This window comes from Scyliorhinus torazame, chromosome 2 (genome assembly GCF_047496885.1).
Source record: "Scyliorhinus torazame isolate Kashiwa2021f chromosome 2, sScyTor2.1, whole genome shotgun sequence".
Taxonomy (NCBI): Eukaryota; Metazoa; Chordata; class Chondrichthyes; order Carcharhiniformes; family Scyliorhinidae; genus Scyliorhinus; species Scyliorhinus torazame.
This window is the reverse complement of record NC_092708.1, coordinates 320,018,013-320,040,522: the sequence shown is the minus strand read 5'-3', so window position 1 is coordinate 320,040,522 and position 22,510 is coordinate 320,018,013. Positions and strand designations below refer to the sequence as shown.

General features: G+C 52.1%; 1 long non-coding RNA gene across 1 annotated transcript in view; it reads right to left on the bottom strand.

The window, feature by feature from the left end:
- Nucleotides 1-5,560, bottom strand: part of LOC140400147 (uncharacterized) — a 41,457-nt gene extending 35,897 nt beyond the window's left edge. Inside the window, exon 1 of the long non-coding RNA XR_011938069.1 lies at nucleotides 5,479-5,560. This is a non-coding gene — a long non-coding RNA (uncharacterized lncRNA). The remainder of the gene's footprint in view (nucleotides 1-5,478) is intronic.
- Nucleotides 5,561-22,510: the final 16,950 nt, after the last annotated feature.

Sequence of the window (22,510 nt, the reverse complement as noted above, 5' to 3'; positions counted from 1 at the left end):
TGGGAGTGGTGCCGGTCATACGTGCCACCCAGGCCGACACCGCACGGGTGGCGTCCGCGGTGGAGGCAATGGGTGCGACGGTGTCAGACATGGGGAACGGTTTGCGAGGCCTGGGGCTTTCCGTGCAGGCGGCGTCTGTGGCCCAGGACATGGCTGCCCTCTCACAGGAGGCCATGAGCCAGTGCCAGCGGCAGATGGCAGAGGCGCTCAACGCCATGGCCCAGTCTCAGCAGTCCATAGCCCAGTCTCTGCAGGCCATGGCCCAGTCTCAGCAGGCCATAGCCCAGTCTCTGCAGGCCATAGCCCAGTCTCAGCAGTCCATGGCCCAGTCTCAGCAGGCCATCGCTGAGGGCATCGGCGCCATTGGCCATGTGCGAGCCGGCGTCGCACAGTCACAGACGGGGTTTGCCAATCCCCTGGGCTCCATGGCTGCAAACCTGCAGACCCCTGTCGATACCAGCACGGGCCTCCAGGACTGGCAGCGCCAGATGTCGGGGGGGGCGTCGGATGGCCAGTCCGTTCGCATCCCCCACCCATGTAGAGGCCTGGGGGCCATCGGGCACCCCGAGGGAGGAGGAGGTGCTGTGGTCCGTCCCGGGTCCCCCTGTAGGGGAGGTCCCGGAACACCGCGACACCTCGGACTCCTCCCCTTCTGTCCCAGGTGCACCGGGTGGGCAACGGGCAGGACAGGCTGGCAGCTCGCCATCCCAGTCGCCCGGGCCGCAGCCTGGCCCATCTAGGCCAGGACGCCCCAGGAAACGGCCGCCAAAGGGATCCAGTGTCAGAGGGCAGGAATCACAGGAGTCCACCTCCAGTTCTGCTGTACCATCTGGGGAACCACGTAAATGTAGTCAAAGGGCCCGTAAGGCCAAACAATTAGACACTGAGTAAGTTGGCACGGGTGCAGGGCACAGATGAGTTTTAGGGGCTAGGGCACGTGCATGAACTCGTTTGGTTATTAAAGTCAATGTTACACCTACAGAAGCTGCCTTTGTGCTCTGTCCAAAGCGTGCGGGGGTGTCATGTACGTTGAGCGCAAGTGTGTGTGTGTGAGGGGTGGTCTTACCTCAGCCCCAGGTGAGTCTGCCCCTTCCCCCTGGGCCGCCATCAACATCCCCCCGGGCAGTGGACGGGACCGTGCGCTACAGTGTCACAGCCGCATGCAGGGGTGGTCCGGGTGGATGGTGGTACTGTGGCCATGGGTCAGACATAGTCCGAAGATGTGGAGCCAGGAGCTCATCGCAGGGCGGGTTGTCATCATCCTCCATGGCCTGCAATAGACATGCGTCCACCGGCAACTGTGTGAGCCCGGCCGTTGTGCCGCAGGTGGATCGGCAATGGGGGGGGGGTGGTGTGCATGCGGGTGGGGTGGGTGGGGTTGGGGAGGGGGGTGAGGGTGTTGGGTGGGTGGATGGGTGGGGGGTGTGGGTGGTCAGCTGTTGCCATGGTGTGCGGTCTGTGGCCATACTACCCGATTCCCACGCCCATCTAGTCAGTGAAGCGGGCGGCTATCAGCCTGTCCCGTGCCCACTGGGCCAGCCGGTATCGGTGGACAGCCACCCGCCTGTGTCTAGCCCATCTGCCCTGACCATTGCCCCCATCCCCCTTATCTGGGGAGGACTGCGCCTCTTCCTGCTGCTCCTCCACTCCGCCCTCCTCTGCCTGCGGCACATCGCCCCTCTGCTGGGCTATGTTGTGCAGGACGCAGTACACCACAATGATGCGGCCGACCCTATCTGACAGATACTGGAGGGCGCCCCCAGAGAGGTCCAGGCACCTGAAATGCATCTTCAGCACGCCAAAGCACCTCTCGATCACTCCCCTTGCCGCTACATGGGCATCATTGTAGCATTTCTCCGCCTCATTGCGTGGCCTCCGTATAGGCGTCATCAGCCACGATCGCAATGGGTAGCCCCTGTCGCCCAGCAACCAGCCCCTCAGCCGGGGATGGCGTCCCTCGTACATGCCGGTGATGGATGACCGCGACAACACGTATGAGTCGTGTACACTGCCCGGGTAACGGGCGCAGACGTGCAGGATCATCATGCGGTGGTCACAGACCACCTGTATGTTCATCGAATAGGTCCCCTTCCTATTGGTGAACACGGCCCTGTTATCTGCAGGTGGCCGCACGGCGACGTGCATCCCATTAATCGCGCCCTGGGTCATGGGGAACCCGACCACGGCAGAGAAGCCCACGGCCCGGGCATCTTGGCTGGCCCGGTGCACAGGGAAGCGGATGTAGCGGTGCGCCATAGCATATAGGGCGTCTGTCACTGCCCGGATGCACCGATGCACCGATGTCTGCGATATGCCGGACAGGTCCCCACTCGGTGCCTGGAATGACCCCGTTGCATAAACGTTCAGGGCCAGCGTAACCTTGACGGACACGGGGAGAGGGTGTCCCCCGCCAGTGCCACGCGGTGACAGGTGTGCCAGCAGGTGGCAGATGTGTGCCACGGTTTTCCGGCTCATCCGGAGTCTCCTCCTGCATTCCCGGTCCGTGAGGTCCTGGTATGACTGCCGGGGCCGGGACACACGGGGCGCCCTCGGGTGCCTCCGTTGCCATGGGGCCGCGACGTCCTCCTCCCCCTCCTCGTCCTGTCGGTCAGGTGTCCCTCCAGCCTGGGCGGCTGCTGCCTGCCCCTGTGCGGCAGCCTGCGCCGCCTCTCTGGCACGCTCCTCCTCCTCCTCATCCAGGGCAACATAGACATTAGCAGCTGCCGCCACGACGGCCAACATCGCTGGATGATCGGAAAACATGACGGCCTTGTGGGGGGGGGGGGGGGGGGAGGGGAACGACGACATGTCATCATTGCCCATACCCCCTCCTCCCCCCAGCCAGCAGGTGGCATGGACCGCATGGGTCCAACTGTTGGAGGCTGGCACCTGGCCAGGTGGACCAACTTACTTGCCCTCGCACCCCCCCTCCCCGGCACGGACCCTATCCTCATCCCCGGCACGGACCCCCCCTTCCTCCTCCCTGGCACGGACCCCACCCCCATCCCCCTCCCCGGCACGGGCCCCCCATCCTCCTCCCCGGCACGGACCCCATCCTCCTCCCCGGCACGGACCCCCCCATCCTCCTCCCTGGCACGGACCCCCCCATCCTCCTCCCCGGCACGGACCACCCCCCCATCCCCCTCCCCGGCACGGACCCCCCATCCTCCTCCCCGGCATGGACCCCCCCCCCCATCCTCCTCCCCGCACGGACCCCCCCCATCCTCCTCCCCGGCACGGACCCCCCCCCATCCCCCTCCCCGGCACGGACAGCCCCCCCATCCCCCTCCCCGGCACTGACCCCCCCATTCCCCTCCCCGGCACGGACCCCCCCCATCCTCCTCCCCGGCACGGACCCCCCCATCCCCCTCCCCGGCACTGACCCCCCCCCTCCCGGCACTCCCCCGGAGTCCAGCCCACTCTAACCACCCCCCCCCCGCCGCACACACACACACACAACCCTACACACACCTCCCCCACACATTCAGACTGCGGCCACGCCATCGCCTGCCCAGCGACCAACCCCCCAGGCCGTCACCCACCTCCACGCTGGTCGGCGTGAACCTGGAGCACAGGTTGACGCCGATTAAAAGGAGGTTTGATTTACCTCGACGTGACCGGTCATCACGCCGACGGGACTTCGGCCCATCCGGACGGGAGAATATCGGCAGGCCCAAAATCGGCTGCCTTGCTCCCACCCGTGCCATTCTACGACGTCTGCGGCGCCATTAACGCCCCGCCGACTTTTCTCCCTTCGGAGACTTCGGCAAACGGCGGGGGCGGGATTCATGGCGGCCAACGGCCATTCTCCGACCCGCTGGGGGGTCGGAGAATGACGCCCTAGTTTCCTGATGGGAGAATTGCGCCCGTTGTCTTTTCTCTTGTCCTGCATATTTCTATGTAGAAATAATCATCCAAATGTCAGCAGAAGCCTAGGGTTGTGTACAACTTTCCACACTGATGAATGTGAGCGAGCTTGCATAGCTTAAGCAGACAAAGATCCACATTTTGAACGTATATGATGTATTATTCTCAGCGAATAACAGGTCTGGGTAATTGCAAAAGAATTGTACTCTTACAGTTGACATTTCTGTGTGTTTATCAACACTGATGTATTCTCACACCATTATCACAAATCTTGAAAATTAAATCATCTGAAGAGAATACCAGAAAACTATTTTAATTTATTTCATTCCAGCTGGAAATTACTTTTCACGCTTCAATTAACACTACACTGAACTTAAAATCTCATAGAATTTAAAGTGCAGGAAGAGACCATTCGGCCCATCGAGTCGTACCAGCCCTTGGAAAGAGCACCCTACCCAAGCCCATACCTCCATCCTATCCCCGTAACCCAGTAACCCCACCTAACCTTTTTGGACGCTCAGGGCAATTTATCTTGGTCAATCCAGCTAACCTGCACATCTTTGGACTGTGGGAGGAAACCCACGCACACACGGGGAGAACATGCAGGCTCCGCACAGACAGTGACCCAAGCTGGGAATCGAACCTGGGACCCTGGAGCTGTGAAGCAACTGTGCTAACCGCCGTGCCACCGTGCTGGCCCCTCGTCGATTTTTTAGTCTGTGCAGAAATACTAGCGAAGTTACACAAGACAATAACTTAAAAAGTTGGATCTGGGGTGGTCTGATCTTTTTTAAAATAAAGACCAGTGTCTTCCCAACCTTAGTGTTGAGAATTCACATCCTGACTTGACTGCCATTCGCTTTCAGCCCTGATCAGCTGGTCTTTCAGCTGGGCTGCTGTTCAAAAGGAGAGAAGTCCGGCAGGCAGAACTGAGGGCAAATCACTAAATGGAGCCTCACTGGGACAGGAGCTGCCCCTGTCAGCCCATCGCCAAATAATGTTGGCAGCAGATCTGGAGAAACACGGGTTGTTCCAGTCTCCTCACTGAATAAAGAAATGTAATGATTAGAGACAGCAGCAGAGGGATATCTTGGGAAAATATAATGAGAACAGAGGCACATCTTTCAGGGACTGAAGATGGGAATTTGAACATTTAATTTGTAATGATAGTTCATTATCCACCTCATTTATAAATCATTATACATAATTGATATTGTATGATGTATGCCTGTATGCTGTATGTCCGCTGAGATATTAAGATCTGAGCACAAAATCCTTGATGTTAATAGTTCCTGTGACTGAGGCAGATTTATTTCTTTTCATCTGTAAGTAAATCAGATCGTTCACTCATCTGTTTCCATTCACTTCTTTATACTGATTAATTCACTGAGATTTGCATTTTGTCGGCCTACTGAGTGGTGTATCCTCCGGAGACTTTTCATGTAGACTATCTCACCATCACAATTCCGTCTGCCATCTTTTCACCACAACCTTGGGATTCCAGACCTACTTGCCATTTAATAACTACCCCACGATATTATCTGCTGACATTTAACAAGTGCTGACTCATGCCAGTGCTGCCTTTTTGTTTTTACCACAAGACATGCTCACCATTACATCTGCGACCTCAACGATTCTACGGAGACCCATCCAGATGAGAAACAGTTTTGTTTGAATGTGCTCAGTTTTAGTGTTGTATAAAATTTGCATGCTGCTGATCAAAAGTCCATCCTCTTTTATCAAGAATCACACATTTTTTGGCTGAACATCGCTGACCATTAATCATTTGTGTGCTGTTGAATTTAATTGGCTGATTAGTCAGCTTTTTTGTTTCATTCGCTTTATGCTGCATTGAAAGACGCCGTGACTAAAATTAACCCCTCACATACAGTGCGAGTCTCCACATTGATATATCTAGTGAGATGAAATAGAAAAATAATTCGGATAGAAAACCTATTGATCCTAATTGAGATCAAGTCTATTCTGATAAACACCTCATATCAAGTCCTATTGATGTTGGTCTTATCTCTTCTTTTACTCAATCATTGGAATTGGGCATCGTTGGCAGGGCCAGCATGCACTGCCCATTCCAATTTCCCTCGAGAAGGTAGTGGTGAGCCGCTTTCTTGAATCTTTGGCGCCCATGTGGTGCAGGTACACTCACAGTGCTGCCGGGGAGGGAGTTCCAGGAGTTTGAGCCAATGATAATGAAAAAATGACTACCCATTCCCAAATCGGGTTGGTGTGTAACTTGATGGGGAGCTTGCAGGTAGTGGTGTCTCCATGCGACTGCCATCTTGTTATTCGACGCGGTAGAGCTCATGGGTTTGGAAGGCGCCTGAAAATAAGCCTTGTTGAGTTGCTGTAGTGGCTGATATTGCTATTTTTATACTTTTCAGTTACTAAGTCATATCTTGCCTGGAGTATCAGATAGATAAATGCTAAAGTCCTCACCATATTTAAAGGAAAATATAGCATGTTCTGTTGAAATATAATCATTAAGGTAATGAGAGATACTTAGAACATAGAACATTAAAGCTCAGTACAGGCCCTTCGGCCCTCGATGTTGCGCCGACCTGTGAAACCACTCTAAAGCCCATCTACACTATTCCCTTATTGTCCATATATCTATCCAATGACCATTTGAATGCCTTTAGTGTTGGCGAGTCCACTACTGTTGCAGGCAGGGCATTCCACGCCCTTACTACTCTCTGAGTAAAGAACCTACCTCTGACATCTGTCTTATATCTATCTCCCCTCAACTTAAAGCTATGTCCCCTCGTGCTAGACATCACCATTCGAGGAAAACATCTCTCACTGTCCACCCTATCCAATCCTCTGATCATCTTGTATGCCTCAATTAAGTCACCTCTTAACCTTCTTCTCTCTAACGAAAACAGCCTGAAGTCCCTCAGCCTTTCCTCATAAGATCTTCCCTCCATACCAGGCAACATTCTGGTAAATCTCCTCTGCACCCTTTCCAATGCTTCCACATCCTTCCTATAATGCGGCGACCAGAATTGCACGCAATACTCCAAATGCGGCCACACCAGAGTTTTGTACACCTGCAACATGACCTCATGGCTCCGAAACTCAATCCTTCTACCAATAAAAGCTAACACACCGTACACCTTCTTAACAACCCTCTCAACCTGGGTGGCAACTTTCAGGGATCTATGTACATGGACACCGAGATCTCTCTGCTCATCCACACTGCCAAGAATCTTACCATTAGCCCAGTACTCTGTCTTCCTGTTATTCCTTCCAAAATGAATCACCTCACACTTTTCTGCATTAAACTCCATTTGCCACCTCTCAGCCCAGCGTTGCAGCTTATCTATGTCCCTCTGTAACTTGTAACATCCTTCCGCACTGTCCACAACTCCATCGACTTTAGTGTCATCTGCAAATTTACTCACCCATCCTTCTACGCCCTCCTCCAGGTCATATATAAAAATGACAAACAGCAGTTTGTCCAAAACAGATCCTTGTGGTACACCAATAGTAACTGGACTCCAGTCTGAATGCTTCCCATCAACCACCACCCTTTGTCTTCTTCCAGCTAGCCAATTTCTGATCCAAACTGCTAAATCACCCTGAATCCCATGCCTCCATATTTTCTGCAGTAGCCTACTGTGGGGAACCTTATCAAACGCTTTACTGAAATCCATATACACCACATCAACTGCTTTACCCTCATCCACCTGTTTGGTCACCTTCACAAAACCGTGTTGACTATCTCTAATCAAATTATTCCTTTCCAGATGATTATGCATCCTATCTCTTATGAACCTTTCCAAGATTTTGCCCACAACAGAAGTAAGGCTCACTGGTCTATAGTTACCGGGTTTGTCTCTACTCCCCTTCTTGAACAAGGGGGCAACATTTGCTATCCTCCAGTCTTCTGGCACTATTCCTGTAGACAAAGATGACTTAAAGATCAAAGCCAAAGGCTCAGCAATCTCCTCTCTAGCTTCCCAGAGAATCCTAGGATAAATCCCATCCGGCCCAGGGGACTTATCTATTTTCACACTTTCCAGAATTGCGAACACCTCCCCCTTATGAACCTCAAGCCCTTCTAGTCTAGTAGCCTGAATCTCAGTATTCTCCTCGACAATATTGGTTTTTTCCTGTGTGAATACTGACGAAAAATATTAATTTAGCCCCTCTCCTATCTCCTCAGACTCCAAGCACAACTTCCCACTACTGTCCTTGACTGGCCCTACTATTATCCTAGTCATTTGTTTATTCCTAACATATCTATAGAAAGCTTTAGGATTATCCTTGATCCTACCTGCCAAAGACTTCTCAGGTCCCCTCCTGGCTCTTCTGAGCTCTCTCTTTAGGTCCTTCCTAGCTAACTTGTAACTCTCGAGCGCCCTAACTGAACCTTCATGTCTCATCTTTACATAAGCCTCCTTCTTCCTCTTGACAAGTGTTTTGACTGCTTTAGTAAACCACGGTTCCCTTGCTCGACCACGTCCTCCCTGCCTGACAGGTACATACTTATCAAGGACACGCAGTAGCTGTTCCTTGAACAAGCTCCACATTTCCATTGTGCCCATCCCCTGCAGATTTCCTCTCCATCCGATGCATCCTAAGGCTTGCCTCATCGCATCATAATTGCCTTTCCCCCAGATATAACTCTTGCCCTGCGATATATACCTATCCCTTTTCACCACTAAAGTAAACGTAATGGAATTGTGGTCACTATCACCAAAGTGCTCACCTACCTCCAAATCTAACACCTGTCCTGGTTCATTACCCAGTACCAAATCCAATATGGCCTCGCCTCTCGTTGGTCTGTCTACATACTCTGTCAGGAAACCCTCCTGCACACATTGGACAAAAACGGACCCATCTAAAGTACTCAAACTATAGCGTTTCCAGTCAATATTTGGAAAGTTAAAGTCCCCCATAACAACTACCCTGCCAGCCTGCCGGTACACTCCTGCAACTTTGAAACCTTACTCATAACCTCACTACTCTCAACGTCCTGTATACTGGAGCTACAATTCAGGTTCCCAAGCCCCTGCTGAACTAGTTTAAACCCTCCCGAAGAGCATTAACAAATTTGCCCCCCAGGATATTGGTACCCCTCTGGTCCAGGTGTAGAGGTCCCACCGACCCCAGAATGAGCCCCAATTATCCAGAAATCTGAAACCCTCCCTCCTGCACCATCCCTGTAGCCACGTGTTCAACTCCTCTCTCTCCATATTCCTCGTCTCGCTATCACGTGGAATGGGTAACAACCCATAGATAATAACTCTGTTTGTCCTAGATCTAAGTTTCCACCCTAGCTCCCTGAATTCCTGCCTTACATCCCTATCCCTTTTCCTACCTACATCGTAGGGAGAGAAACACTGAAGAAGTGTTTCGGGTTTAAGTGTCACTTGACAACAGCTCCTCCAGAAACCACCTTCAAGTTAGGGTGAGCACAGGGACATATGCAAATTTACCCCACAACAGCTAATCAGCAGCTCCGCTCTACTGCCCTCTGCTGGATGCTTGCCTTCACTTGAACAGCTAAGGTCTCTTGCTTAGGTACACCTTCAAGTTAGGGTGAGCACACGGATGTATGCAAATTTCCCCCGCAACAGCCAATCAGCAGCTCTGCATTACTGCCCTCTGCTGGATGCTTGTCTTCACTTGAACAGCAAAGGTCTCTTGCTCAGGTACACCTTCAAGTTAGGGTGAGCACACGGACGAATGCAAATTTCCCCCGCAACAGCCAATCAGCAGCTCCGCTCTACTGCCCTCAGTGTAGACCCAATGGGCCAAATGGCCTTCTTCTGCACTGTAGTGATTCTATAATTCTTATCCATGCTTCCCTCACTTCTGGTCTTGCATTCTCTAATGCCTGCGACCTGATCTCTCACTTCAATCTTCACAAGCATGAACTCATCTAAAGTGCTGCAGCTCTTGTACTCACCTGTACTCACATTCACACTCCCATCACTCCATTATCTCCACACTCAGCCTGCCGATTTTAATGTTCCTGTCCTCGTTTTAAAATCTGCCCAGCTCACACCCTGCCCTGTGAACGTGTTTAAGGCCCCATAGTAAACCTTAGAGCTTCAGATGACAATGAGTGGTTTACACATTCACACGAACCCCCTGTAGCCTGGTGCTTTTGAACTATTTCACTGAACCTCTAATATAAACTCCCACAAATTGTTTGTTCTTGCGTCACAAATCATGAGCAAAATTCTCCTACCCGAAACAAAATGAGATGCAGGAGCAGGCTATCAATTGTTTCCATAAATCACAGGAAGACCTATCCATTGCCCTTAGAGAAAATCAATGTCAGTTCTCCTTGTACACACCCACAAAAAAAAACGATGCATTTTCAATTGATCCTTTTAAAATGATTACGGGTTAGGCTTCAAATCGATTACATCAAACTGACATCAGCCGTACATGCATCTGGTTTCAAGGGGCAGGCACTGCAGTCCTTCAGTTCCACTCTTTTTCTCTGTGTGGCACCTATGAATGTCATTATCTGTGCAGTGGCTGCTGTAAAAATGAAAACTAAATGACCATTGGCAGAATGGTAAAGGGATTGCTTCATTTGGTTTTCGGCTCATTATTGAAGCTGATCGATCTCAGATCAGCTTCATTTGATTTATCAGTAATGGCCCCATGTGTGAATTCATCTGCAAGGTTTGGAATGAGAATGGGTATCCATGTTTGTGGCTGCAGATTTCAGCCTCCCCCGAAGGGCAGAACGTGCCAGCCATGATTGATGGGATCCATTATTTCTCCCTTTAGCAGACTGGATGAATTCAAAGGCTGTGGACTTCTCTGCAACTATAAAAGGTACAGGTGATTTTCAGCTCAACTCACAGTATGTTTTCCACAGTGCCATATGGATTCTGGAAAGCTTTGGTATTTGTAATCCAGTCAGACTGAGACAATTTATGGATGCAAGCATGTGTAATGTAATAGATCGCGATGCAGCGTTTACATGTTTACTATCTGCAACCAAGGTCCAGCATTGCCGCTTAAATTTTAACGCTTCTTAAAGCCAGGCTGCAGTGTCCAGTCAAGACTGGAGAGCTATGGTCACGGAACTCATTAGAAATCTGCCACAGCACAATACAGACGATGACAAGAATCTATCGACGAGGAAATAAATCTACGGGGGCGATTGTCAGCCCGTGTTTGCTGTTTAACATGGGCACAAAATATGGTGAGGATCGGGAAACATGGGGCGGGATTCTCCGACCCCCCCGCCAGGTCGGAGAATCGTCGGGGGCTGACGTGAATCCCGCCCCCGCCGGTTGCCGAATTCTCCGGCACCGGATATTCGGCGGGGGTGGGAATCGCGCCGCGCCGGTTGGCGGGCCCCCCGGCGATTCTCCGGCCCGCGATGGGCCGAAGTCCCGCTGCTGGAATGCCTGTCCCGCCGGCGAGAATCAAACCACCTCTCTTACCGGCGGGACAAGGCGGCGCGGGCGGGCTCCGGGGTCCTGGGGGGCGGGCGGGGCGATCTGGCCCCGGGGGGTGCCCCCACGGTGGCCTGGCCCGCGATCGGGCCCACCGATCCGTGGGTGGGCCTGTGCCGTGGGGGCACTCTTTCCCTTCCGCCTCCACCACGGTCTCCACCATGGCGGAGGCGGAAGAGACCCCCTCCACTGCGCATGCGCGGGGATGCCATGAGCGGCCGCTAACCCTCCCACGCATGCGCCGCACGGCAAAGTAATTTCCGCGCCAGCTAGCAGGGCACCATAGGCCTTTCCCGCCAACTGGCAGGGCGGAAATCAGTCCGGCGTGGGCCTAGCCCCTCAAGATGAGGGCTCGGCCCCTCAAGATGCAGAGAATTCCACACCTTTGGGGCGGCGCGATGCCGGACTGATTCGCGCCGTTTTTGGCACCGGTCGGCGGACATCGTGCCGATTGCGGAGAATCCCGCCCATGATTCTTAGGCGAGATTGTGTTTCCCGATTTCCCAGGCCCCTCGCCGGTGACATAAAGAGGTTGCCGCCACGGAAGGTCGGGAACCTCATTTAAATACTGAGGAACGATCAATTTGGCTGGTGATAAAGTTGAATTCAAACTGAGGCTTTATTAGTATCTGAGGTGTGGCCTCCTACAGCAGCTGACAAAATGGCTGCTCGCTGAAGGCCACGCATATTTATAACCCGGCTCCTGGGCGGAGCTAGCATGCAGGGGCGCAGGTGAACCTGTAGTGCAGATTCTACCGTACAACCCTTAATATAGGAACTCAGTGGTTTACCACATTCACCCCCTGTTAAAATTGAGTCCGGCGGGGGTGGTGGATAACTATATACAATTCGCAATCTTTAATATTTACAGAACAGTGAAAAAAAAAAGTCTCTGGTCATCCGGTGGGCCGGTCAGAGGTTCAGCTGGTCCGGCGCCATGATCATCCTCTGGGATCGACGAAGTGGAGCCGGCGATGTTGGTGCTGTCGTGGTCGAAGTTGACTCCGGGAGCATGCCAAAATCCTCTTCATCAACGGGGGTGGGCAGGGGGAGGACGGACGGTCCTGGGGGGGTGATGGGGGCGGCGGGGAGGGGAGGGTGGCGCCGGGGTCGACGGGGTGGTGTGGGGGCGGAACCTGCTGGTGCCTGGTACCTGAGGGAGACGGTATCCTGGCTACCATCGGGGAACGTCACATAGGCGTACTGTGGGTTTGCGTGGAGCAGGTGCACCCTTTCCACTAACGGGTCCGCCTTGTGGAACCGCACATGTTTACGGAGAAGCACGGTTCCCGGAGCTGTGAGCCAAGTTGGGAGCGATACCCCGGATGTGGACTTCCTGGGGAAGACAAAAAGACGTTCATGTCGTGTACTGTTAGTAGCAGTACAAAGTAATGAGCGAATGGAATGTACTGCATCAGGGAGGACCTCTTGCCAGCGGGAGGCCGGGAGATTTCTGGAGAGTAGGGCCAGCTGGACGGCCCTCCATACCGTCCCATTCTCCCTTTCTACCTGTCCGTTTCCCCGGGGGTTGTAGCTCGTCGTTCTGCTGGAGGCGATACCCCTGCTGAGCAGGAACTGGCGTAGCTCATCACTCATGAATGAGGATCCCCTGTCACTGTGGATGTAGGCGGGGAAGCCGAACAGAGTGAAGATAGAATTAAGGGCTTTAATGACGGTGGCAGACGTCATGTCGGGGCATGGGATGGCGAAGGGAAAACGGGAGTATTCATCGATCACACTGAGGAAATACGTGTGTCGGTCGGAGGAGGGGAGGGGGCCTTTGAAATCCACGCTGAGGCGTTCAAAGGGGCGGGAGGCCTTCACCAGGTGCACGTGGTCCGGCCGGTAGAAGTGCGGTTTGCACTCCGCACAGACCTGGCAGTCCTTGGTGATCGTCCTTACTTCCTCGACTAAGTAGGGCACATTTTGTGCCTTAATGAAGTGGTACAACCGAGTGACCCCTGGGTGACAAAGGCTGTCGTGCAGGGTCCGGAGTGGGTCTACCTGTGCGCTGGCACATGTACCTCGGGATAGGGCGTCTGGGGGCTCGTTGAGTTTGCCAGGGCGATACTTAATCTCGTAGTTACAGGTGGAGAGCTCAATTCTCCACCGTAAGATTTTGTCATTTTTGATCTTGACCCGCTGCGTGTTGTTGAACATGAAGGCTACCGACCGTTGGTCAGTGAGGAGAGTGAATCTCCTGCCGGCCAGGTAATGCCTCCAATGTCGCACAGCCTCAACGATAGCTTGGGCCTCCTTTTCGACAGATGAGTGCCGAATTTCAGAGGCATGGAGGGTGCGGGAAAAAATGCCACGGGCCTGCCTGCCTGGTTGAGGGTGGTGGCAAGGGTGATGTCCGATGCGTCGCTCTCTACTTGGAAAGGAAGTGTTTTGTCTACAGCGTGCATTGTGGACTTGGCTATATCAGCTCTGATCCGGGCAAAGGCCTGTTGGGCCTCTGCCGTCAAGGGGAAATGAGTGGACTGTATGAATGGGCGAGCCTTGTCCTCATAGTTTGGGACCCACCGAGCGTAATACGAGAAGAACCCCAGGCAGCGTTTGAGGGCCTTGGGGCAGTGGGGGAGGGGAAGCTCCATGAGGGGGTGCATGCGGTCGGGATCGGGCCCCAGAACTCTATTCTGGACCACGTAGCCGAGGATGGCTAAGCGGTTTGTACGGAACACACACTTCTCCTTGTTGTACGTGAGGTTGAGGAGAGTGGCGGTGCGGAGAAATTTAGCGAGGTTAGCGTCGTGGTCCTGCTGATCATGGCAGCAGATGGTCACATTGTCTAGCTACGGAAACGTGGCCCGCAAGGCGTACCGGTCGACCATTCAGTCCATCTCCCTTTGGAAGACCGAAACCCCATTGGTGACGCCGAAGGGGACCCTAAGGAAGTGATATAGTCGGCCGTCTGCCTCGAAGGCGGTGTGTGGCCGGTCCGATTTATGGATGGGGAGCTGGTGGTAAGCGGATTTCAGGTCCACCGTTGAGAAGACCCGGTATTGTGCAATCTGGTGAACCATGTCAGATATGTGTGGGAGGGGGTACACGTTGAGCTGCGTGTGCCTGTTGATGGTCTGGCTGTAGTCCATGACCATTCGATTTTTCTCCCCAGACTTAACCACTACCACTTGAGATCTCTCGGGGCTGTTGCTGGCCTCGATGAGTCCCTCCTGAAGCAACCGCTGGACCTCGGACCTGATGAAAGCCTTATCCTGGGTGCTGTACCGTCTGCTCCTGGTGGTGACGGGTTTGCAATCTGGAGTTAGATTGGCAAAGAGGGAAGGAGGTTCGACCTTTAGGGTCGCGAGGCCGCACACAGTGAGGGGTGGTAAGGGTCCGCCGAATTTAAGGGTCAGGCTTTGGAGGTTGCACTGAAAATCCAGGCCAAGGATAAGTGCAGCGCAGATGTTAGGGAGGACGTAGAGGCGAAAACCGTAGAACTCCATGCCTTGGACTGTGAGCGTGACCGTGCAGTACCCCCGAATCGCTACCCGATGGGATCTGGAGGCCAGGGAAATACTTTGATTGGTAGGGTGTACCTTAAGGGAGCAGCGCCTTACCGTATTTGGATGTACAAAGCTCTTGGTGCTCCTGGAGTCCAGTAGGCAGGAGGTCACGTGGCTGTTGACTTTCAAGCTGGTGGATGCGTTGGTCAGAGTGTGTGGTCTGGACTGGTCGATTACCATGGATGGGAATCGTGGTTGATCGTCGGGTAGTGAGGCGGCCGCTGCATGGGGTCCTGAAATGCCGTTGGTCTCCGTGTGCTGCGGGGTGGGCAAGATGGCGGCGCCCGGAAGTCCTGGGGGTCACAAAATGGCAGCGCCCATGGAACGCACATTACGGGGGTGGAGCAAGTGGCGGCGCCCATGAAACGCACGTGTTGTGCGGGGGGAAGAAGGCGGCGCCCATTGCTCGCACATGGCCTGGGGAGGAGGGGAGGATAGCGGCGCCCATTGTCCATGATCGTGGTGGGGTGGGGGCGACCGCTCCCGCTGAGCGGGCCTGGTGCGGGGGAGAAGATGGCAGCGCCCATTGCTCACACATGGCCTGGAGAGGAGGGGAGGATAGCGGCGCCTATTGTCCGTGACTGGGGGGGGTGGGGGCGACCGCTGCCGCTGAGCGGGCCTGGTCCGGGGGAGAAGATGGCGCTCGCACATGGCCTGGGGAGGAGGGGAGGATAGCGGCGCCCATTGTCTGTGACCAGGGGGGGTGGGGGCGACCGCTGCCGCTGAGCGGGCCTGGCACACCGCCGCGTAGCGGCCTTCCTTCCCGCAGGCCTTACAAAGGGCAGCGCGGGCCAGGCAGCGTTGGCGGGGGTGCCTTTGTTGGCCGCAAAAATAGCATCTGGGCCCCCTGGAGAGCACCGGCTGGCGCGTAGTGCAGGCGTACTGGGTGGGTAGCGCCCCCGCTGGAGCGGCTGCCTGTGGGGCCCATGAAGTGTAGGAGGAGTAGGCCGCGGGGTTGGGGGCGTAGGACTGTACATTGCGCAGGGCGACCGTTATGGAAAACGCTAGTGTTTTAGTCTCTGCGAGATCGCGCGTGGCCCCTTCTAGGAGCCGCTGCCTGATAACATCGGACCCAATCCCAGTTACAAAAGCGTCCCTCAAAAGGAGATCTGAGTGCTCCTTAGCTGTAACATCCCGCACTAGTGGGATCAGTGCCCTCCAGAAGTCCTCGATTGACTCACCAGGTAGTTGAGTACACGTTGCGAGTGCGTGTCTGGCGAAGATTGTGTTCGTCTTCTGCTCATAACTCTCTTTGAGTCGAGTCATAGCGACAGCGTAATTGGGCGCATCCTGGATCAGCGGGAAGATTTTAGAGTTGAGTCTGGAGTACAAGATTTGAATCTTCTGAGCCTCTGGAACAGGAGTCGGCGCCGCGTTGATATACGCTTCAAAACAAGCTAGCCAGTGCTGGAAGTCCTTTCTGGCGTCGCTTGCGTGTGGATCCAGCTGCAGTCGATCTGGTTTAATCCGGAGGCCCATCTTCTGAATCAGATACTGATAAATTGAGGCACGATCAATTTGGCTGGAGACGAAGTTGAATTCAAACTGAGGCGATATTAGTATCTGAAGTGTGGCCTCCTACAGCAGCTGGCGAAATGGCTGCGAGCTGGAGGCCACGCATATTTATAACCTGGATCCTGGGCGGAGCTAGCATGCAGGGGTCCAGGTGAACCTGTAGTGCTGGTTCTACCGTACAACCCTTAATATAGGAACACAGTGGTTTACCACAAAAACATTAATAAGTCCTCCTACCGGGACTCACCCCCCCATCACTGAATATTCATTGGCCACCGACGTCACGGCGGTGTGATTTACAACAATTGTATAAAAACAAGAACCTGCCGACCTCATCTCCGATGGGGAAATCGGAGGTTGAGGGCTCAGGTTGACATCACCCTCCAGGGTGCCAATTGCAGAGGGGGCACCAGAGAAAACGCGGGGGGGGGGAAGTGAAACTCAGGGCCGGGGTGGGTTAAGTCTCTGCATCCGGGAGGTGGGGGTCACTCACAGTCCTTAGCGGCCCTTCATGATAGTGAGCCTCTAGGTTTAAAGGGGCCTGGTTTGCAGCATTGCTGCCTGTGGTGATATCATCACTGAGGGATTGCCTTTCCCGTGTGGCCGCTCTAAACTGAGGAGGTGAGCAGGTGAATCAATAGGGTCAGCTTTTGGCAGCACAGTGGCACAGTGGGTTAGCACTGCTGCCTCACGGCGCCGAGGTCCCAGGTTCGATCCCGGCTCTGGGTCACTGTCCGTGTGGAGTTTGCACATTCTCCCCGTGTTGTGTGGGTTTCGCCCCCACAATCCAAAGATGTGCAGGCTAGGTGGATTGGCCACGCTAAATTGCCCCTTAATTGGAAAAAATGAATTGGATACTCTGAATTTATAACAAACAAAAAAATAGGGTCAGCTTAAAAACTAGTTCAATAAACGTCAAATATAAGCTACAAATTGTTTGTTCTTATGTCAAAATTGAAACAATATGAGATGCATTCGCAGGCTATCAATTGTTTCCATTAATCACAGGAAGACCTGTCCATTGCCCTCAGAGAAAATCAATGTCAGTTTTTTTATTTGTTCAATGGGATGTAGGCATCATTGGCTGTGCCTGCATTTATTTCCCATTCCTTAGCGCATTTAAGAGTCAACCACTTTGCTGTGCATCTGGAGACACGTGTAGGCCAGAACAGGTAAGCATGGCAGATTTCCTTCCCATAAAGGATGGATTTTTACGACAATCGCTTCACGGTGTTATGGGCCAGGGTTTAGAAAACTACAAAGGATAATAGAGTTCACCTGACCTATAATTGTTTGTTGAATTTGGCTAGGATGAGCAGAGGAGTCTGCCTTTCAGGTGTTATTCAACAGACTCCTTAGGCGCTTTTAATAAAACAAAAACAAGCTTTATTCTAAGAACTTAGTTAACACTTGTATAAACACACACATAAACACTTTTTATCAACAACAAAGACCTCACACAGCTACAGTAATCTATGTATAACCCTTAATGCATTCCCCCTTAACTGTTCCAATTCAATAAGAAAAATCCAAGTAAAACCAGAAACCCCTTTTCAAAGATGTGGCCCAGCACACAGCAGTCTTACTCGTATAAGACTTGGTATTGATACTCTGTTCCCCTTTTCAAACAGCAGTTTTGAATTCCTGCCAGAAAGTAATTATCTCTTTTAAGTTACCAAGATAGAGGGACACTTCTTTCAACCTGTGCAGTTCAAACCAGTCCAAATTCAAAGCAAAAGTAAGTACTCACAGTGCCACAGCCCAGCTCCACCCACACAATGATATCACTGAAGCCATGTGATAAGACAAAAACATTTCTTAAAGGGACACTCTCATGACAATGGTCATCATTAGATTTTTATTGAATTCAAATGTCTTCAAATGCCCTGGCGGGATTCGAACCCAGGTACCCAGAGCATTACCCTGGGTCTCTGGATTACTAGTCCAGTGACAATACCACTATCCCACCACCACCCCGATCCATTGGATGCACTCAACGTCCCTCACTCTTTACCCTTGGTTGAGTCACATGGCCCACTGAGGCTCTCAATGTTTGAAGCAATTCATTCAGGCGGAGTTGAGAGGGACAACTGTGGGGAAGTGGATTTAGTGTAACAGGGGAGGGAGTGAGGCTTTGTGGAAAGGTGCTCACCTAGAGGGAAGCACCTGGGTGGATGTACAAGATGCTGAGAGGGCTGACGGTCAGGGCATTGGCAGGAATCCTCATCGTTCACTTTGATGCTCACTCCCTTTCAGATTTTAATTCTGGAGAATCATGGAACTAGTTGAGCTGGCAATTCTTTTTTTTGTTACCGAGCAATGGCAGCAAAATTGAGGTGCCACTGCGCGCGGCGAGGACCAGCGTCCTGCAGATGAAGGGGAGACAGGGCCCATTGATATTCCGGGAACAGGGCCATAGAGCAGACAGTACCAGCCACGGTATACTGCTGTAAAATATCCGACCTTCAGTTGCAAAAGGTCCAGTGCTGGAGACAAGCGCGTCTGTCCCAGGCGATGGTGGACCACCTGTGCCAGGTGATGCAGGAGTTGGCACCCCATGGACTAGGAGGACACCCATTGCCTGTGGTCCTTAAAGTTACTGCTGCTCTGAGCTTCTATGTCTGATGCTCCTTTCAGGGCTGCACAGGTGACCTGTGGGGCATGTCCCAGTCTCCTGCACACAAGTGCATAATGGAGGTCACAGATGCACTATTTACGAGGGCCTACATGTACGTCACCATGGACCGGGACCGGCGAGCCTAGACGCCAGGGCCATGAGCTTCACCCCCATTCCAAGCATGCCCCAGATGCACGATGTCTTCAACTGCACCCATGTGGCTCGGTGTTCCCCATGGCATCATGGTGTTCCATTGTGAAGTACAAGTACCACTCCCTCAGTATCCAGGTCCACTATGACTACACCATGCGCATCATGCAGGTGTGTGCCCATTTCCTGGGGATTGTCCATTACAGTTACATCTTGGGACGCTCGAAGCTCCCAGCCATTTTTTGAGGGAGAGCAGCAGTTGGAGGGATAGCTTCTCCCGGACAAAGGGTACCCAATCAGGAGCTGGATGATGACTCCAGTGTGGAGGCCACAATCACCCGCTGAGACTCATTGTAACGGGATTCATGCATCAATGCGTGCACTGGTTGATCAGGCGATTGAACTGCTCACGATGCAGTTCCGGTGCCTCAACTGGTCATGGTTAGTCCTCCAGTACAGCCCCAGAAGGTGTCGCACATCTTATTGGCCTCCTCTTCACAACATGGCACAGCAGTGGGAAGAACAGCTGGACTAAGAGGAGAATAGGGAGCACCAAATCACCTCTGATGAGGAGGAGGTCGAAGAGGGTATCGAGGGGTGACCCATGGAGGAGGTGGAGGAAGGACCTCACGTGATGGCCAGGGCTCACATGATTTGCAGGGTTGGGGATGCCTTCATAGTCTCTTGTTTTGGGGACGACTGGGACTGGGTGTGAATTCCTCTCCCACTATGGGGTCTGACATCCACTCATTATTGTGGGGCCTGTGGCAGCTCATTGTGATGGTGGCTACATTCATGGACAGTGTGCGAAAGTGATTGGTTGCACGCTGTAGGAGAATGATGATGATTTGCAGTGACTTACATTCACCCATTCTTTTTGAATCAGGGAACTATCCATTTTGTTTTTAAATGGTTTGTATTTGGTAATAGAATTGTTGACGTACAAAATCCAGTCAGTGATATTGAGAGATAAATGTAAATAATAAATGAGATCAGATGGATGTAATGTGTTGTGAATTAAGCTTGGAACTTCCAGTTAAGTTAAAAATAATTAAGAATTTTAATGATCCAATTGAAATTTGTCCATAATTTAGCTAAAAAACAATTAGTAATTTAGCTAAAAGATAATTAGTGAATATAATGATAATAAAGACACGGGGAGTCCACACCGAGTAAAATAAGAAACAAAGTTTTATTTACACGAATGATGTGTACACAACCCGATAGATTCTTACGGGGTTCCGTTTATGGTCAGTGCCTCACCTTTATACATTGGTTAATTGAGATACCCCGCCCCTAGTGGGGAGCTCAGGGAAGATGAGCATTCCCACACCATAGGTTCCGTGCGGGGTATTCCAATAATTAAAACATACACTTTAAATTCATTACAGAGATTAAGCATTGTATATTTTTCACTCTCACACTACGCCCTGTGTTCTCATCATTGACCAGTCCTGCATTCTTCAGTTGGACGTTTAACCTGTGACAATGAGGGTGAACAAGTTGTTTGTGTATCTTTAAGACAATTTGTCTTCTTCGCTCTCAGATTTATACCACCAGATTCCATTAACATTTCTTGAACATTCTGATTAGAAATGTCAGGTTTTGTTGTGGGAATGCAACCATGCCCTAATTGGATAAACTGCAGATCCACTGACTTTCCAAAAACAATTGCTTTATCATGTTCCATGCCCAGTTCAGTTACTTGCTCAGCAGTAAGGATATCTCACGAGAGAGCACATCAGTACTAATAAAAAGGCTTGCTGCCGCTATTTTGCATGGCTTCACCTTTTTTTTTAGTGATCTTAATGTGTTGCCATCCCCGAACCTCATGCTCCCTGACCTTCATTTGATTCATACTATTGAGAAGAATGTGAATAACATTTCAACATAGCTGTTCCACACAATTTGAGGTACAACCACTATCCAACGCAGCACAATTAAATGAATCTGCAACGAATACATTTAGTACCAAACGAAAGCTTCTTGTGACAAGTAGAATTACTTCAAAATCATGGTCATCATCTCCAGCTTCCGAATATTCCGTATCATGCGTCACTTTGTAAAGCCTGTGCTTCCGCAATGGGTACTTAATTGCCTGACGATATTCGAGTCACAACCGAACCACCTGTTAACTGTTCCCTCGGCAAACCTGGGATCAATTTGTCTGTTATGCTACTCCAATCCTACCATCTGCTGTGATATTTAGATCTGTTAAAAGTGCTTTCTTCCTCATTCTTTCTATCTGTATCTGTCCTGTTGTATTGACACCTGTATCTGAATGGTCTCCAAAGACCACAATCATTGACTCCTTCATCCTTTGTGACATTGCAGAATATCCCATTTGCACCATAAAACCTGCTGGAAATAATTGCTTCACCAGGAACGTGTTCTTAAAGCAGCATGCATCTATTCAGCAAGGGTGAACGGGATTCGCCGTTCACCGAATCCGATATCGTAATCGGCGATTGGGAAGAGAATCTCTTGCGACGGCGAAATTGGGGCCGGCGCCGGTTTGAGGCCGATTTCCTACCGAAATGGCGTTATCGTGTCGCACGCCTTTGGAATGGTGCTGGCGCGTCACCAGGAGGCCCTCCTCTGATGCTCCGCCCCTGATGGGCTGAGTTCCCGACCGCGTGGGGGATGTGTAGTCTCAGTGGTCGGGAAGCCCCCCCCCCTGGCCAGCAGCACAGCTCCCGGCTGACTGTGGTGGTGCTGGGCACAGTCCACAGTCGCCACGCCATTGAAGGAAACGTATTAAATTGAAGTAACGCTAAATCTCTCTTTATATGTACTCAATCAATGCTCTCCACCTGTATTTCTTTAATAATACAATTAACATATCATGAACAATGGTGATTCAGTGGATGGAAATCAGTCAACTGAACTAAGAGTCTCTAGTCATGGATATGAACAGTAACTTCATTGAAGCCTACTTGTGACAATAAGTGATTTTCATTTTTCATACGTTTACTAATTCCTTTGATACACATGTCGGGTCATCAGATGATGAGGCTGAGCTGATTAGAACTAGTTTCAAATGGACACTATGGGCGAAATTCTCCCCAAACGGCGCGATGTCCGCCGACTGGCGCCCAAAACGGCGCCAATCAGACGGGCATCGCACCGCCCCAAAGGTGCGGAATGCTCCGCATCTTTGGGGGCCGAGCCCCAACATTGAGGGGCTAGGCCGATGCCGGAGGGATTTCCGCCCCGCCAGCTGGTGGAAACGGCCTTTGTTGCCCCGCCAGCTGGCGCGGAAATGACATATCGGGGCGGCGCATGCGCGGGAGCGTCAGCGTCCGCTGACAGTTTCCCGCGCATGCGCAGTGGAGGGAGTCTTTTCCGCCTCCGCCATGGTGGAGACCATGGCGGAGGCGGAAGGGAAAGAGTGCCCCCAC